The 16705-nt window shown below is 36.8% G+C and overlaps 1 long non-coding RNA gene across 3 annotated transcripts; it reads right to left on the bottom strand.

The window, feature by feature from the left end:
• Positions 1–4906: 4906 nt before the first annotated feature.
• Positions 4907–11464, bottom strand: LOC117301847. Of its 3 annotated transcripts, none has more exons than XR_004520355.1 (4): positions 10558–11464; positions 7936–7980; positions 6483–7477; positions 4907–5274 (listed from the first exon to the last, which is right to left on the bottom strand). It is a non-coding gene; the product is annotated as an uncharacterized LOC117301847 (long non-coding RNA). The 3 variants fall into 3 exon arrangements; XR_004520356.1 differs by lacking the exon at positions 10558–11464 and having other exon boundaries at positions 6483–6594; positions 7399–7477; positions 7936–8956; XR_004520354.1 differs by lacking the exon at positions 10558–11464 and having other exon boundaries at positions 7936–8962.
• Between the last annotated feature and the right edge of the window lie 5241 nt (positions 11465–16705).

Here is a 16705-nt window from a genome sequence, read left to right as displayed (position 1 = left end):
TTGTGAACTTATCATATTTTCTTGTGAACTTATCATATTTTCTTGTGAACTTATCATATTTTCTTGTGAACTTATCAAATTTGTCTTGAAAATGTTCACAAGACTATAGCCTTGTGAACTTTTGATATTTTTCCAGAAAATTGTCACAAGGCTATAGCCTTGCGAACTTATTAAATTTTACCAGAAAATGGTCACAAGAAAATGTACACAAGACTATAGCCTTGTGAACTTATCATATTTTTACAGAAAATGATCACAAGGCTATAGCCTTGAGAACTTATTATATTTTTCCAGAAAATGGTCACAAGAAAATGTACACAAGCTTATAGCCTTGTGAACTTATCATATTTTCTTGTGAACTTATCATATTTTCTTGTGAACTTATCATATTTTTACAGAAAATGTACACAAGACTATAGCCTTGTGAACTTATTATATTTTTCCAGAAAATTGTCACAAGGCGAACTTATTAAATTTTTCCAGAAAATGGTCACAAGAAAATGTACACAAGACTATAGCCTTGTGAACTTATCATATTTTTACAGAAAATGATCACAAGGCTATAAGCCTTGTGAACTTATCATATTTTTACAGAAAATGTACACAAGGCTTTAGCCTTTTCAACTTATTATATTTTTACAGAAAATGGTCACAAGGCTATAGCCTTGTCAACTTATCATATTTTTACAGAAAATAATCACATAGCCTTGTCAACTTATCATATTTTTACAGAAAATGATCACAAGGCTTGTGAACTTATCATATTTTCTTGTGAACTTATCAAATTTGTCTTGAAAATGTCCACAAGACTATAGCCTTGTGAACTTATCATATTTTCTTGTGAACTTATCTAATTTGTCTTGAAAATGTCCACAAGACTATAGCCTTGTGAACTTATCATATTTTCTTGTGAACTTATCAAATTTGTCTTGAAAATGTCCACAAGACTATAGCCTTGTGATCTTATCATATTAAAAAAATAATTGATAAGTGAACTTACCATATTTTTCCAGAAAATGTTCACAAGACCTTGTGAACTTGTCATATTTTTCCAGAAAATGTTCACATGCTTATAGCCTTGTGTACTTATCATATTTTTCTTGAAAATGTTCACAAGGCCTTGTGAACTTATCATATTTTTCCAGAAAATGTTCACAAGGCCTCGTGAACTTGTCATATTTTTCCAGAAAATGTTCACAAGGCTGTGTACTTATCATATTTTTCTTGAAAATGTTCACAAGGCTATTTTCAATTTTTTCCACAAAATATTACAAGGTGAACTTTTGATGTTTTCCATAGCCTTGTGAACTTATCATATTTTTCTTGAAAATTTTCACTTGTAAACTTGTGAAAATTTCATGAAAGTGTTAACAAGGCCTTGTGAACATTTTCTGTATATATGATAAGTTCACAAGCCTTGTGAACATTTTCTGTAAAAAAAATAGTAAGCCTAGCATTTTTATCACAATTAGGCTCAAATCAGAAACAATCACAAGGGGTAAGCCTTGCATTTTGTGTCTAAGATCGGCTGAAATCGGATAAAATCACAAGGGGTATAACCGTAAGGGGTATAACCGTAAGGGGTACGCCTTGCAGTTTTGTATAAATTTGGCTAAAATCAGATACAATCACAAGGGGTAAGCCTTGTATTCTAGTCAAAATTTTGCCCAAATCAGATAAAATCACAAGGGGTAATTAAAAATGCATGAGTATCCTATTTAATTATAGTTCCTAGTGACTGTTGTTGAAGATACATGTACATTATTGTAAATGTTAATGTTTAACATCAGTACTATAGTTTCTATGTTCTGAGCATCCCAGATAATTTTACATTTCCATTTAGGGAAGAATACACATCCCTTTCTCTCTCTCTCTCTCTAGTCGACTGAGGTCGGAATCAACTTACTAAATGAATTTTCTACAAAACACAGCAAATACTTTACGTAAATGTTGTTTACATTTCGACTAGTATCAAATAGTCATCCTCAGAATGACTAGTGATGACTTGTGACACTAGTCGAAACGTAAACAAAATTTACGTAAGTATTGGCTGTGTTTTGTAGAACTTCTTTCAAGAGGTCGGAATCATGTTGAGGCTAGCCCATCCTTGTCTATCTCTCATTAGGTTGGGAAGATCAGCTGGAAGCACCCCGATGTCCCTCGCAACTCGACTGTATAGCTGAGCTTATGTCTTCCCCTGTTTCTCCTTCCATGTTTTGGTGACCTGGGCGCAATTTCATAGAGCTTCTAAAGCACACAAGTGTGCTTAGCATGAAATTTCTTCCTTGATAAAAACAGGATTACCACCAAAATTTCCATTTGTTGCAATATAATTGCTTGATACTGGTATTCAGCTGTAAATTGCTTATCCTGAAAATCACGAGGAAATTCGGTTGGTTTTTATCCTGTTTTTATCAAGGAAGAAATTTCATGCTGAGCAAATTGTTGTGATTAGCAGCTCTATGAAAATTGGGTCCTGGTGATAAGCTGAGAGACGGGTTCTAATAAATGTTACAAGTGACAACTCATTCATCATGGAAAAAATACACATTTAATATTTCCTCTTACTAATATTTACTACATATCAATTATGTCTCTGTTGAAAAGGGGGTAAGGATAGCTTTAGTAATTACTCCAAAAATTGAAGACCATAAAAACTTAACGTGTAAATAGCATTTGACTGCTGATTGCAGGATGGGTGAAAACCACAAGAACTGAAACCCTCCTAAGGCAAAAAAACTTGGGGAAATTCCCACCCGGCTCTCAATCTTATGGCAACCAAGTATAACACCATAGATCAGCAGAAGTTTGACAGACTGTAATAGAACCACTTTGGGACCTATGGGTATTGTAAAAGAGTGAAAATTTCACTCTTGTCCGAGTGGTGTCAGTTTCACTCTTTTGAGAGTAAAAGTAAATCTGTGTCACCCTTTTTGAGTGAAATTGGAACGAACTTTACTCTAAACGAGTTGAAAGTACCCGTCTTTCACTCTGAAAAAAGTTGTCCGCCATATGGCTCTTTGTAAGAGTGCATAATGGCAGACAAAACAAGTTGTTTGTTTTGAAAACAAGTTGTTTGTTTTGAAAACAAGTTGTTTGTTTTGAAAACAAGTTGTTTGTTTTGAAAACAAGTTTTTTGTTTTGAAAACAAGTTTTTTGTTTAGTGTTTTTTTTTTTTAACATTAAGAGAGTACCACATGCATTGCTTTATAACACATGAAGAAAACAAATTTGTGCACTTTTGGTCCCAATGTTAAAGTCAGCGCGAGACATACAACGTCTATTTACAGAAATGCATAATATCAAACAAGTATAGTTATAAGGTATAAGTCTTGGTGCAAGACGTTTTTGTTAGCGACTCACAATGCATACACATCGCAACAATTTCACTATTTCACTCTCTTGATGTAAAAGAATGAAAACCACTCGTTTTGTCTGCCATATCACTCTTGCAAAGAGCAATTATTGCGGACAACTCTTCCATGAGTGAAAAACAGGTACTTTCAACTCGATTTCGAGTGAAGTTTGTTCCAATTTCACTCAGAAAGAGTGATACAGAGTGACTGTCACTCTCAAAAGATGGAAAATGCCACCACTCGGACAAGAGAGTGAAATTTTCACTCTGTTACGTTAAGAGAAGCCCCGAACCAGCCTCTTGCACCAAGACTACTCGGATATTACAGACAAAAGTACTTAGCACTATAATAATAGCATCTTCCCCACCCCTCCACCCGAGTAGTTTCTTAAAGGCAGGGAGCACTATTGGTACTTACTCAAAATGATTATTCGCATGAAACCTTATTTGGTAACGAGTAATGGCGCTGTTGATAGTATAAAACATTGTGAAAAACAGCTCCCTCTGAAGTAACATAGTTTTCGAGAAAGAAGTTATTTTCCACGAATTTGATTTCGAGACCTCAGATTTAGATTTTGAGGTCCCGAAATCAAGCATCTGAAAGCACACAACTTCGTGTGACAAGGGTGTTTTTTCTTCACTTGTTATCTTGCAACTATGACGACCAATTGAGTTCAAATTTTCACAGGTTTGTTTGTTTATGCATATGTTGAGATACACCAAGTGAGAAGACTGGTCTTTGACAATGACCAAAAGTGTCCAGTGTCTTTAAATAATTATTAAATAACTACAAACTACATTTGAATAAACTAATAGACTTTATCTAGATTTGACCATCTACTTCCTTGTAATCACAATGTTATTATCAATGGTCCAATTTTCATTACGTATTGTCGTGAGGGGCCATCCTACTCTCTTCATGTTAAAGAGTGAAAGTTTCACGTACTCTCTTGTCCGAGTGGTGTCAGTTTCACTTTTTTGAGAGTGGAAGTCAATCTTTTTCATGCTTTTTGAGTGAAATTCGAACGATGTTCACTTTTACTCGAGTTGAAATATACTCGTCTTTCACTCTAAAAAATAGTTGCCTGCCGTCTGGCTCTTTGCAAGAGTGGTATGGCGGACAAAACAAGTGTTTTTTCACTCTTTGACATGAGAGAGAGAGTAACCTCGGAATGGCAAGCTATATGAATTGATCAGGGTAACAAGATGGTCACAACTTGATAAAGGTCTATGGGTCTACAAGGCTGTGTCGGAATTGGCGGCTACAGCTACGGCTGCGGCTAGATTTCAGTACTATCATGCTTTGAAGTATAGGACTCAAGGCCCGGTCACACAGGCCCCCGATAACGAGAACGAGAACGATAAAAATAAAAATGCACGCCCTCGATTGATTGAATGAGCGTGGGCGTATTCTGCGTGGAGAAATTCAACCAATCGCGAGCGTGCATTTGTATCGTTCTCGTTTTCGTTCTCGTTATCGGGGCCTGTGTGACCGGGCCTTCACAGCCAAAATCGTTGGTCGCCAATTCGGATACAGCCCAAGGTTCAGGCCCAATTTCATAAAGCTGTTAGCAGAAAATACTACTTGGCGACAAATTTCTATGCTTAGCAAAAATTGAGAGGGGCACCAGCCACAGTAAATGCAAGTTATTGGCTGGTAACCTGTTTCTGCCGAGTAATACATTCTGTGCTTAGCAACTTTTTCTGCTCACTGGTTTTATAAAATTGGGCCCTGGTTGCCATTTCCGGATAAAGAGCGCCCTCATGATCCAGATGATGGTTGATCGACATCTTGATTAGACTTGCTCCAGTCAGTCTTCAGCTCTTGTCCCCTTGATCCTCAGTCCAGCCGGAGTCTTCTTCCCTGCCTCTCTGTTGCCGTCTCAGGCTGATGTCATCTTCCAAGACTCTCGTCCAATCTGCAGATGGAAACAATCATGGAACTGTTTATTGTTTGATCACTTTCACTGAGTAGGATTTGAAACTTTGCTTGGTTTGAGCATGGAGGTAGAATTAGAAGGAGTTTGAACAAAGCAGTGACCAAACGTTCAATGTCAAAACAGATCGTAATTCTATCTCCATGAGTGAGGTTTGTGGTAGCATCATGTGTAAAAGTCTCGGGAAAAGAACCGGTGGTTGTCAACCACCGATTCTTTTTAGAACCAACACCACTTTCACTGAACGGTTTTCAACAAGGTCAGCTCCAACAAAAATCTGAAGAAAAAAAAAAAAGAAAAAAAAAAAATACCATCTCCATCCCACACTAATTTTTATTCTCAGCAAGTTTGTGTATTTGGAAGCTATACGTATGTGACCAGTTTGGCAAACAGGATACTGTTTTAGTATACAAAAAAAGAGTCTTGAATTCTATGACTCTTGATCCTTTTTGTTTAATAAGTTTCATTCAAGTAATTTATCAAGTTAAGTCTGGACTAAACTTAGTGTATCTCAACATATGCATAAAATAACAAACCTATGAAAATATGTACTCAATTGGTTGTCGAAGTTGCGAGAATGGCATAGAAAAACACCCTTGTCACACGAATTTGTGTGCTTTCAGATGCTTGATTTCGGGACCTCAGAATCTAATTCTGAGGTCTCCAAACCAAATTCAAATATTTCACTGGAAAATTACTACTTTCTCGAAAAGTATGTTACTTTAGAGGGAGCAGTTTCTCACAATGTTTTATACTATCAACAGCTCCCTGCTCGTTATCAAGTAAGTTTTTATGCTAACAGCAATTTTGAGTAATTACCAAGAGTGTCCAGTGCCTTTAAAGGCAATGGACACTATTGGTAATTGTCTATAGCCTACACAGTTGGTGTATCTCAACGTATATGCACAAAATAACAATCCTGTGAAAATTCGAGCTCAATCGGTCATCAAAGTTGCGAGATAATAATGAAAGAAGAAAACACCTTGTCACACAAAGTTGTGTGCGTTTAGATGGTTGATTTCGAGACATCAAGTTCTAAACCCGAGGTCTCAAAATCAAATTCGTGGAAAATTACTACTTTCTCGAAAAGTATGTTACTTTAGAGGGAGCAGTTTCTCACAATGTTTTATACTATCAACCTGCTCGTTACCAAGTAAGTTTTTATGCTAACAATTATTTTGAGTAATTACCAATAGTGTCCAGTGCCTATAAGGCTCCTTCCCTGTAGGTGTTTGTCAAGACCACGAACATCAATGTAATTCACCGTCAGGTTCACTTAGATCACCATCATGCACCAGAAAACTGCAGGGCAAAGAAACAAGGTAAAAATGGTTTAACAATTTTTGCAGAATAATTTTTTTTCTTCAGGTTTTGAGAAGCGTTTCAGAACTAATTAAATTCCCTACAAACTTTTCTAGCAAGCATCTCAAATGGAGTGAAATTAGCTTAATTAGTTGCCCCAGTGAAGAATTTCAGTCCAATAACAAGATTTCCCTTTTTGAATATTTCTTTTTCAATGATGATTACCTCCAATCGTTTGTACCAATAAAACATCATTGGGCTGACCGAAAGTTCAGGAAACTGTTTTGGTTCATTTTCCTCTCAAACTCTCAAAGACACTGGACATTATTGTTAATTGTCAAAGACCAGTCTTCTCACTTGGTGTATCTCAACATAATCATAATAAACAAACCTGTGAAAATTTAAACTCAATTGGTGGTTGAAGTTATCTGTGTGGGAGATTTATATGTTAAAATGACTGGCGCCTCCCCATTATGAGTACCAATAATACATCCAGGCAGCTTGGGGCGAGAGATTTGTGAAAAATTGTAAAAACTCTCTTTTGGTAGTTTAATTCCAGTCAAACTTTATCTTGAGAAAATAGAATTAGCTGTTACAAACAACTTACCAACCAAAGGGATCGATGGTAATGCAAACACAAATAGTTAATGGCCCGACTTATCAATCCGAGTCTTTCTCGAAGGCTAAACATTTCTTTCAGGCGAAAGACTTTAGCTTTTGAGAAAGACTCTGCTAGGATTGAAACGTCAGGCCATTGACTATTTTTTGCAAAACTTTACCTTGTAACATAAATTGATACATTACCCCAATTCTCGCCATGCATGATGTTCAAACTGCAGGACTGCATCAATAAATAAAGAGTAGCTCATCACCTCTGGTATCTCTGCAAGTAAAGAAGTTCTGAAGACAAGTAAAAATAAAGTTGAACTCAGATCTACTGTAAAGATTTTCAGGCAGTACCTTTGAGAGTAATAGTTTGGACTATTGTTTCCAATGGGAGACTTCGGAACGCTAGGTGGCAGCAGACTTACAAGGTAATTTTTGTTGTCATTGTTTGTTCTGAGCATGCGCACATTACCGGAAACTATGGATTTTACTTGGTAAGTCTGCTGCTACCAGCGTCCCGAATGTCCCCCATTGTTTGTATCATTAAAAATCTAACAACTTGTCATAAATAGAGAGAGGGAGAGAGCTGGTAAAATAATTGTAATACTTTTTGAAAGCCATCAAAATTTGTCTAGTCACAAACACCTGTTGTATGACTTTCAATTGTTTTGGTAGGTCAAAGCGGCTTGGAGTAGGGATAGTGTGTAAATTTGCTTTTTTACATTGATACATTACCAACATTCATGCCAGGTGTAAAGTTCAAATTTCCATCTGTGCGATCTGCAAGAAAACAAACAATTTATGGTGTTATAAAGGAAATTTATGGTGATTAGTTGGAAGAAAAATTTGGTTATGGCTGTGAAGGGAAACTTTGGTTATTGACTGTGAAGGGAAACTTTGGTTATTGACTGTAAAGGGAAACTTTGGTTATTGACTGTAAAGGGAAACTTTGGTTATTGCATGGCTGTGAAGGGAAACTTTGGTTATTGGCTGTGAAGGGAAACTTTGGTTATTGACTGTGAAGGGAAACTTTGGTTTTTGGTTGGGAAGGGAAACTTTGGTTACTGCTGTGAAGAGAAACTTTGGTTATTGGTTGCGAAGGGAAACGTTGGTTATTGGTTGCGGAGGGAAACTTTGGTTATTGGCTGTGAAGAGAAACTTTGGTTATTGGCTGCGAAGGGAAACTTTGGTTATTGGCTGTGAAGGGAAACTTTGGTTATTGGCTGTGAAGGGAAACGTTGGTTATTGGTTGCGAAGGGAAACGTTGGTTATTGGTTGCGAAGGGAAACGTTGGTTATATTATGTTAAGTTCTAGGCCTATTTATGTTCTAGTATACTTTTTTTTAATGTCTTCTTCAACGCTTTGCCTGCCTTCTATACAAACATTTGTTTTGGAAACTTGTTTTGGGGGTGTAGGCTAGCTGTGTCGACTGATAATTGTTATCACAATCAATCAATAAAATTTATTCGTCAGAAATAGTAAACGATTAATTTAACATATCTAAATTAATCATTTAGATATTCCTAACTGAAATAAATCATTGATTGATTAGTGCTCATTGCAAAATGTTCCATGTTGACATGGTCCAATACTAATTACTATTAAGAGGCAATTTAAGGGGAGAATATTTTTTTTGTTTTTACCAAGTTCATCTTGAAAAGGTGTTAAGTCAGTTTGTGAATCGTGCACAATTATAACAGACTGATTTTTTATTTTCAAGGTTTTTTAGCCTTTCTGGGCCAATTTTGATTACTTTTGGGAGTTTTGTTAATTTTTTTGGTTATTTTTTATTTACGTTTTACTTTTAACAATGTCTAATGATACTAAGAGGTTTAACTTAATGAAAAGACAAAAGGGTCTTTAAGTGTTTATGCTAAATATTATTAAGTTAATCATGCCAATGTAAAATGACAACATGGTCATCAGTTTCTTCCAAACCATGGAAAAGTTCCAAGAGAAAAATAAGCATCACTCTGGCCACGACCAAAATGCCCTGACATCAAGAAACTCTCTCAGAAAGAAACCCGGATGGCATCCCATTGACAATATTAGTAGACAACATCATCAAGTACCGAGGCGAATTATAACAGAACCCTGCTCTTTATTGAGATCTGGGGTTAAACTTTTGCTTACAAGTTCTAGGCCTATTCATTTCCTATTCTATTCTAACCGACTTACCATAAATACATACCAAAATCACCTTTTACTTCGGGGGTGTCTTCTTTACTCCTCATGTTCCTCTTGCTCCTTTGTTTTTTGTTGTTTTGCTCATTGCATGCCTACTGTTGAATAAAACCCTAAAAACTGAGTTCGGGACGATTGTGTTGTGTCATGATGCGCACTAATAGTTGATGCAATTTACTCATCAGAAATATTAACGATTAATTTAGCTCATCTAAATTAAACACTTTAATATTCCTTACTGAATTTTATCTCATCAACTAAGAAGTTCCTGTTGCATAATTTCAATCTTATTTTGTTTTACACTGATTAGAGGTCGAAAGGGGAGATGAATATTTTTTGCAGAGTAGAATTGGATTCTCTCCCCCCCCCCACACACAATTTTAATTATCTACATACACAAAAAGATGATAAAAGTATTCATCAGAAATATTAAATGTTAAATAAAATTTAACCATTTTAATATTGCCAACTGAACAAATTTCCATCTTGAAGGGAAAAAAAAACAGATAATTATTTTCAATTACACAAACCTAAAATTATATGATTCACTGCTAACGCAGGCCTTAGCTATGTATTTACTTTTTTGTTTAAGAAATAACAAATTCACAAACTTACTCAGGTTTTTCATGCTCTTTATTGGGCTTGGTTTGATAGGGTTTGGGATTTTTACTTTGAAAACAGAAAACACTTATCAGTTAACATTAATATTGTCACAATTAAGTCTTTCTAGAAGGAAAAACTGAGATGTTTGTACTTGAATACAAGTTTGTTTTTTCTAGTGAAACCCTTGAATGATTTTCTTTTTGTCCCTAATTTTATATAAAGAACTAAAGTGATTTATTTTTATTTTATTTTGTTTTAGTGCAAAAGGGTCTCTATCTGTAAAAATATTCTGACCAACTAATTAATTAATTTTGACAAAGTGTAGCTTTAAAATGACAACAACAGATGCTCATCAGCTTCTTCCAAACTGGGAAATCTTCCAAGAGAAATCATTTTACTTCAATGCATCACTCTGGCCACGACCAAAATGCCCTGACAACCAAGAAAATCCTCTCAGAGAAAAATAGTGGACGACATCACCAATGACCAAATTTGTAGACAACATCAACAAGTACGAGAAAAGTTACCTGCTACTTATTGGGGAAGAACGGGGTTAGATTTTCGCTTACCACTTAACGTCATCTTAATGATCTTGTCTTACCACTTGGTCGACTTGCTTGTAGCCACACCCATATCACACAATCCACAGATAAAAGTTTGAGAGTTCTGACAACAGTCAGCAAAAATGTATTCGGTTTTGAAACACAAAACCAAAAGTCTCTTTTAAAGTTATTGTCTTGTTACTTGGTCGACTTGTAGCCACACCCATACCACACAATCCACAGATAAAAGTTGTTTAAGTTCTGACAACAGTCAGCAACAAAACTTAAGTTTTGAAACACAAAACCAAAAGTCACTATAAAAGTTCTTGTCTTGTCACTTGGACGACTTGTAGCCACGCCCATAACACAATCCACAGATAAAAGTTTCAGAGTTCTGACAACAGTCAGCAAAAATGTGTTCAGTTTTGAAACACAAAACCAAAAGTCTCTTTTAAAGTTCTTGTCTTTTCACTTGGACGACTTGTAGCCACACCCATACCCCACAATCCACAGATAAAAGTTTCAGAGTTCTGACAACAGTCAGCAAAAATGTGTTCAGTTTTGAAACACAAAACCAAAAGTCTCTTTTAAAGTTCTTGTCTTGTCACTTGGACGACTTGTAGCTACACCCATACCACACAATCCACAGATAAAAGTTGTTTAAGTTCTGACAACAGTCAGCAACAAAACTTAAGAAAACCAAAGGTCACTTTTAAAGTTCTTGTCTTTTCACTTGGACGACTTGTAGCCACACCCATACCACACAATCCACAGATAAAAGTTGTTTAAGTTCTGACAACAGTCAGCAACAAAACTTAAGAAAACCAAAGGTCACTTTTAAAGTTCTTGTCTTGTTACTTGGTCGACTTGAAGCCACACCCATACCGCACAATCCACAGATAAAAGTTGTTTAAGTTCTGACAACAGTCAGCAACAAAACTTAAGAAGACCAAAGGTCACTTTTAAAGTTCTTGTCTTTTCACTTGGACGACTTGTAGCCACACCCATACCACACAATCCACAGATAAAAGTTTCAGAGTTCTGACAACAGTCAGCAAAAATGTATTCGGTTTTCAAACAAAAAACCAAAAGTCTCTTTTAAAGTTCTTGTCTTGTTACTTGGTCGACTTGTAGCCACACCCATACCACACAATCCACAGATAAAAGTTTTAAAGTTCTGACAACAGCCAGCAAAAATAAGTGTCAACAATAAACAGTTCTCAAATTCAATACATCAAGTCCTCTTTTCAATGTAATTCAGTTCCAATAGAGCTTCTCTCACCAACCTTGACGGAGCTCGCAAGCAAAAAGCGAAAGTTCAACAGGAGAATGGGTCGATTTAAATGTTCAATTCCTCTTACAGTTCTGGTTGTTTTCAGAAGATTGTTCAAACTCCTGGACCTCTCCAGCTCTACTCGCAAGCTCAACATCAAAGTTGGTCCATGCCACCAGCGTTTTGGTTGTCAGTACGCCGGCGACAATGTTCTGTCCAACTTGGAGGAATTCTCTGCCCAGCGAAAACTCCGAGGGAAAAACTCCGAGGGAGTTCTCAAGCCGGGCTGTAAACTCGACTACAAAATTAGACCACTGTGAGATGTGCTCATAAAAAAAGGCTTGGGTGAAATACTTGACCAAAAGTCCTCATGTCAAAAGTCACTCTCTTCTTTGCAAATTTAAGTATTTTTTTTACCTACAGAATGTCGTAGTGTAGTTCTCAGTATTACAATTGACTGATACATTTTGTTTCACATTATAAAGAGTGAAATTTGTATGATAAAGTTCAACCGAAACGCGAGGTCCAAAATACAGCCAAGTGAAGAGCATCCATGTTGTCTGCCGCCGCCCCGCATGTGTAGAACTAAAACCATGCGGTCTTGCTGCGTCCTTTTCTGTGCTAAAAGCGCAAAGACGATAATTCTGCATATCAATGCCGATTTGGCAGGCATTATACTGAATAGGCTTGGTAACAATTTGTCCAATAACATTGTGCGGATCTGGGCCGATAACAATGTATGGAATTTCTTGAATGGGAAGAAATCTCAACCCGAATGAATAATGGACCCGCCCTGGGGCAGCCGTTTATAAATCACTGAATACAATTTGTAAATACTGCTCTAAAATGAGGGAGGTTCGATTCTCATCCACGGGGGCCTTGAAGAAAATCACAAGGGGTAAAGCCTTGCTTTTTTGCCCAAAATCGGCTGAAATGGAAGACATTTGCAAGGGGTATGCCTTGCAATTTTTTCAAAATTCACAAGGGTAAGCCTCGCATTTCTGTATAAAATCGGCTTAAATCTAATAAAATCACATGGGGTACCCCTGGCATTTTTGCCCAAATTCGACAAAAAATGAAGAAAATCGCAAGGGGTAAACCTTACATTTTTGTCCAAATTCGGCTAAAAATAATGTTAGAAAATCACAAGGGGTATGCCTTGCAATTTTTTCCAAATTCGGCTAAAATTGAAGAAAAATAGAAGGGTGTAAGCCTTGCATATTTGTCCATAATCGGCTAAACTTCAAGAAAATCACAAGGGGTAAGTAAGCCTTCGTTTTTGTAAAAATAAAATGCTAAAATCGAAGAAAATCACAAGGGGTTAGCCTTGCACTTTTGTCCAAATTCGGCTAAAATTGACGAAAATCACAAGGGGAAACCTTGCATTTTTGCCAAAAATCGGCTAAAACTGAAAAAAAAATTACAAGGGTGTAAGCCTTGCATTTCTGTCCAAATTAGGCTAAAATTGAAGCAAAAAATCCCAAGGGGTAAGCCTTGCATGTTTGTCAAAAGATTTGCTAAAATCGAAGAAAATCACACGGGGTAAGCCTTGCATTTTTTTCATGTTTTTGTTTGCTCAATTTGAAGAAAATCACAAGGGGTAAGCCTTGCATTTTTGTCAAAATTCGCCTTAAATCAGATAAAATCACATTGCATTTTTGTCAAAATTCGGATAAAATTGAAGAAAATAATGTCATTATAAAATCTGCAAGAGTAAGCCTTCCGTTTTTGTGGACAGTTGATTCAAATCAGATTGGTTAGCCTTGCGTTATTTTGTTAATTTTGCTGTGATAAAATCACAAGGGGGTAAACCTTACAATACAGTGTATTTATAAATAAGTCCTAAAACATAATTATTGGGAAATAAATTAAACGTTAGTCACAACTTTTTCTTTTCTCAGTTTATTGTTTTCTAACAGCAAACGTTTCCCACAGCCTCTCTAAAAAATCGAGAAGTCTTTCACGCTAAAAGTTTCTCAACCTTTGTATATTTATATAATTAAAACAACATCTCAGTGTATCAAAGATGGGCAAGGAAAAAGCCCACTCCTTTTTTTTATTGAGAATTATATCCTTAATTCAGCAAAAATGTTATGCAGCGTTTCTTGGGAACAATATTTATTGTTTTGTGACATGCAAAATATCTCTAAAGCTACTCGTTAAAGGTAGGTCTGTAGAAAACAAAAAGCACAAGACCGTAGGTCTGTGTAGAAAAACTAAACACAATGGGAGACTTTAAGACGCTAGGGGGCAGCAGACATACCAGGTAACTTTCCAGTTGGTGCGTTCGTTTACCTTCCCTGTGTCGACCCCGGTCTGCCCCGGTACGTTCGAATAGCTTTGACGGAGCTCACCCGGGTCAGCCCCCAGTGCCCTGCTCGTGGAATGGGTCACTTGGGGGTGACCTGAGGTGCATGCCGTCACTACGAGAGGGTGAGTGTGATCGTTCGATTAGCTCTTGTCAGGGGCTCACCTGAGTGAGCAACGCGGGGTCGACCCAGGGAAGCTAATCGAACGCACCCATTGTTTACGTAGTTCTGAGCATGCGCTTTACCGAGAACAATGGATTTTACCCGTTAAGTCTGCTGCCACCAAGCGTCCTAAAAGTTCCATTTTACACTTACTCTTAAAGCTTCAACGTGGGTGTAAATAATAACGCGTGTCTTTGGCACTGACAGTTCTCTGATTTGAGTATCACTCTTTGAATGAGACATAATACTTTGTTATTAAACCCTAATACAGTTCAGTCAAATTAACTAATTCTAAGCTTGTATTAAAGGCAGTGGACACTATTGGTAATTGTCAAAGACCAGTCTTCTCACTTCGTGTGTCTCAACATATGCATCAAATAACAATACTGTGAAAATTTGAGCTCAATTGGTCTTTGAAGTTGTGAGATAATAATGAAAGAAAAAACGCCCTTGTCACACGAAGTTGTGTGCTTTCAGATGCTTGATTTCGAGACCTAAAATTCTAAACTTGAGGTCTCAAAATCAAATTCGTGGGAAATTACTTCTTTCTCGAAAACTACGTCACTTCAGAGGGAGCCGTTTCTCACAATTTTTGATAATATCAACCTCTCCCCATTACTCGTTACCAAGTAAGCTTTTATGCTAATAATTATTTTGAGTAATTACCAATAGTGTCCACTGCCTTTAAAGAGTTCGAGTACTTTTTTTTAGGACACAAACACGATGTCCACATATTGACATTAAACGGTTTAAAGATTATGACGGTAGAAAGTATTATACTTGCTTCGGTGCTGTAATTTTTGAGAAATGATTAAAACAATAATGACTGTAATTTTCGTCTCAGGAGACGAACATTATTTAAATATGTGCACTGTATTTACCAGTATGGGTTTTAAAAATCGTGTGAATTTAATGTCATTCTATGTTTTGTGTTTCAACAAAAAGTAGCCAATCCCTTTAAGTATTGGTTACTCGGCTGTTTACCAAAATCTGTCTCTACACTAACAGGGATATAAAAAGAACGGCATTATGATACTCAATGTATTACTAGGACACTTGGTGCATTTAATTATTTTTGGAATGCCCTTTTTTTAAGCCTGAAGAATGCACGAGAAGCGTTTAACAGTTAAGCTTTTTATTTCTAAAGTACATAAGTTTTGCAGTTTGACTGACTTTTGCAAAATTTGGGTGATGTGGAATCTCAGTTAAACACGTTGTTCGGAGTAAACTGCTTTAGACAATGCTCACCAAAATATTGTTTCTACGCAACATATGCATAGCATCACACCTATGTCTAAGTGTTTTTGTCCAAACACCCAGTCTTTCGACATCCCTACAAAATTGTTCGTCAGCCCTATAAAACCAACATCCTAAGACTAGATCGTGAGTGGTAATCTGAACGGAAGGTTGCCGGAACGTAGAGCAATCACCCCTACACCGTGAAAACAAAATGTCAGTGTCCCCACAAAATCCACAAATTATTTATAAAACAGTAGGTACTTCAGTAGAAAGAGGTTACAAATAATTAGTGCTAAACTAGGCCTGTAGTGCTAATTAGTTCTCTTGTTTGATTATGTACAGCCCAGGGCCCAAATTCATAGCGCTGCTTAAGCCCAAACAATGGCTAAGCACAACATAATAATGCTTACCAGAATATGATTACCAGCTAAACTACCATGTCATTTATACAATATGTGACTGGTATCCTGCTTGTTTATGCTTAGCAAAACACTGCAGCTTACAACAGCTCTATGAAGTTGGGCCCAGGATGATGGCGACGCCATTTTGGTTCTCAAACTATACACACACATACAATACTATTGGGAAGACAAGTACATAACAACAATTGCATAGGAACAGGCTTTATTTGCCATAAGTGTGGTCTTTCATTGCTAAATACCAAAGCCACCACCACTAACAGTTAACCCCCCCACCCCAAAATCCCAAACTCTGAAATCTACACGTACAAAACCTCATTGCAGATAAAAAGTGCGTATTAAACAAGCAGTCAATAAACTCTACAGATTAATAGTCCGTTACTGAATTTGCGGCTACAGCTATACGGCTACGACTGTTGCTGAGGCTGTTGCTAGGGACGTTCTATACATTAACACATGATGACGCGGACATCTAGCCAGGGCCGTAGCTGTAGCTGTCTATTCGGACACGGCCTTGGCAGGGTTTTTATCAAATTTGCAAGCTTTGCTGCCATCTTGGAAATGTTGTACACAAAGGCTATGTGCGTGAAAGTGAGGCTAGGAGGCAGTGAGGGGCAAGTTAAACATGTGGAAAAAAGTGGGTAGTGCTTAAGTGTGTTGAACATCTAAACACTGTTTATAGAGTGTAGATTCGACCGGGGTAGATTGTCAATCTCAAACAGACAGGAGCGTTTTAAAGGGTCTATGTACTTTTTGTATGACCCCAAAAAACA

The sequence above is a fragment of the Asterias rubens genome, chromosome 17, assembly GCF_902459465.1.
Source record: "Asterias rubens chromosome 17, eAstRub1.3, whole genome shotgun sequence".
Lineage (NCBI taxonomy): Eukaryota > Metazoa > Echinodermata > Asteroidea > Forcipulatida > Asteriidae > Asterias > Asterias rubens.
This window is presented reverse-complemented; position numbering and strand designations above follow the sequence as displayed.